We start from the raw sequence: 2,976 nt of genomic DNA on the forward strand, positions 1-2,976 counted from the left end.
TTCTTTTTCTTGTGATTCTATTATTTCATACCAGGATATAACTAGACTTTCTATAAGGCATATTATGCCTAAATAGTGTTAAGTGATTTAATTCTAACCGTTAGATTCATTTTAACAACATTGTATTTTCAATATTTCTAGAATATATGTTTTCTTTCTTTTGGATTAGTTTGTTTTATAATTATATTATTACTTGTCAAAATAGGAATTTCTCTCTCTTCTCCCTCCCCTTGAAGGAGGATAAAGAAGAAAAAAAAAATAAACAATCAACATTCTTCTTTGCAAAAAAAAAAAAGAGAGGAGTAGCAATCATGATATCCAAGGATATCAAATATGAATTAGTTTACAAACAATTGGATAAAAAACAGTAGATTTCTCTTTTTGATCTGCAAATTGGATGATGAAAATAAAATTAAAATTAATTTTCTTAATGTAATTTTGAACAAAATACAGCATCTTATTCAGGGAACTTTTTTGTGCTTGGGAGATTGTAACTGTGTTTTGGATATAGGCCTTGATAAAGCAATTCCAGATGGTAAACAAGTTGATGCATCACCGAGAGGAACAGCGAGAGCATTTCAAGAGACACTAGGTAAATATAAATTTTATATGATATCTGGAGAACCATGAATCCACTGGAGAAGGAGTATACTTCCTTTTCACATTGACACAAGTCACATTTAAGACTAGATATTACTAGATACTGAACAAAGACATTAATATTAAGGAATGTAAAAAAAATTAAAACCCAAAATGTCTCATGGTCAGATCATGATCTAGTGTCTCTTGAAACCCCCCCAAAATATTTCAGACTTCAATTTTTATGGAGACATAATGAAAATCTATTAAAGGGACACTATAGTCACCAGAACAACTACAGCTTATTGAATTTGTTCTGGTGAGTAGAATCATTACCTTCAGGCTTTTTGCTGTAGTCTTTTCAGAGAAAGAGCAGTGTTTACATTACAGCCTAGTGATAACTTCACTGGCCACTCCTCAGATAGCTGTTAGGAATCCTTCCTGGGTCATGGCTTCCTAAAATGCATCCAAACATTCAGTATCTCCTCCCTCTGCATGCAGACACTGAACTTTCCTCATAGAGATTCATTGATTCAATTAATCTCTATGAGGAGATGCTGTTTGGCCAGGACTGTGTTTTAATTGTGCTGGCTCTGCCCCTGATCTGCCTCTTTGTCAGTCTCAGCCAATCCTATGGGGAAGCATTGTGATTCGATCAGGCTACCAATTCTGCTGATGTCAGAGGTCGGAGGAAGTTCACAGGCAGATGCAACAGCTTCAGACTTGTATTCAAGTAAGATTTCACGATCTTTAGGGAGGCAAAGGGGGCCAAGGGGGCTAGATAGTCGTTTTAACACTATAGGGTCAGGAATACATGTTTGTGTTCCTGACCCTATAGTGCCCCTTTAAGATGTGAGGACAATGTAAAAATGATACTTGAGGAATCAAATCGTTTTTATTTTTTTTTTAATGAGAACTTGACTGGAGATACTACTTTATCAAATATATGGTGTACATATAAATGTGTGATCAAAGGGTAACTAATTAGTTAGAAGCCAATTTTAAAAAAAATAAAGTAAAAAATATTTCACATTTTGTATATTCAGTTAGAAAAATTGAAAAGAGAACTTAATATAACTATGAACTCAGAAATAAAAAATAAAATAGATCAAATAAATAATAAAATTAAAGAACAACTATTTAATAAAGCAAATAGAACACTTTGAAGAAAGAAACAAAAATGGTTTTACATGGGTAATAGAGCGAACAAACTATTGACTAATCAAATGAAAAAACACATAATCTGAAAACTAGAATATTTAAAATATTGGAAAATAACAACACACATCTCCCATTAAAATCAGCATAGCTTTTAGGTAATATTATAACACTCTATAATATCCCACAACAAGATAAAGACATTATTAGAAAATACTTCAAATCTGTGAATTAACCCTCATTAACACAAGATCAAAGTAAATCATTGGAAGCTCCCTTTGAAATAATCAAAATACAAAAAAAACTATAAAAACTTTAAAAACGTAAAAATAATCAAAATTAAAAAAAACTATAAGAACTTTAAAAATGAACAAAACCCCTGGTCCAGATGGTATTTAAAATGTATTTTTTTTAATAAAAAAATAAGTAGAAGTTTTGTCACCCAATCTAAAATCACATGGATTTCAAGATCAAAGACAACAAGAGTTTACTTCAAGGAGATCATGCCAAACTAATTGTATTGATTTTTTTGATTGGGTATCTAAAGTAATAGATCAGGATGGTGCAGTAGACATTGCTTACCTAGATTTCAGTAAGAAATTTTGACACTGTTGCACATAGAAGGCTTATCAATAAACTGCAATCTTTAAGTTTGGATTCCAATATTGTTGAATGGGTTAGGCAGTGGCTGAGTGACAGGCAACAAAGGGTTGTAGTCAATATTCAACGCATTGGCTTGTCACCAGTGGGGTACCTCAGGCATATGTACGTGGACCCATTCTTTTTAATATTTTTATTAGTGATATTGCAGAAAGTCTTGATGGTGAGGTATGTCTTTTTGCTGATGATACTAAGATATGTAACAGGGTTGATGTTCCAGGAGGGATAAGCCAAATGGCATATGATTTAGGTAATTTAGAAAAATGGTCAGTTGTGGTAACTTACATTTAACGTGGATAAGTGCAAGATAATGCATGTTGGACGTAAAAACCCAAGGGCGGAGTACAGAATATTTGAGAGAGTCCTAACCTCAACTTTGAAAGCCTTTAAATTTAGTGATAACTTAGTTGACTCTGTCAGGGCCTAATATAAGAATCCATCAGCTAGAGTGGTCGGCCAAGGGTTCTGTTCAAAATGACTTACTATAACAAATGGAACACGACAGGGATGCCCTCTCGCTCCCATACTTTATGTTATGTCCCTTGAACCTCTAGCTAATAAAATTCTAAATCATATATC

This window comes from Pelobates fuscus, chromosome 4, assembly GCF_036172605.1.
Source record: "Pelobates fuscus isolate aPelFus1 chromosome 4, aPelFus1.pri, whole genome shotgun sequence".
NCBI classification, from domain to species: Eukaryota; Metazoa; Chordata; class Amphibia; order Anura; family Pelobatidae; genus Pelobates; species Pelobates fuscus.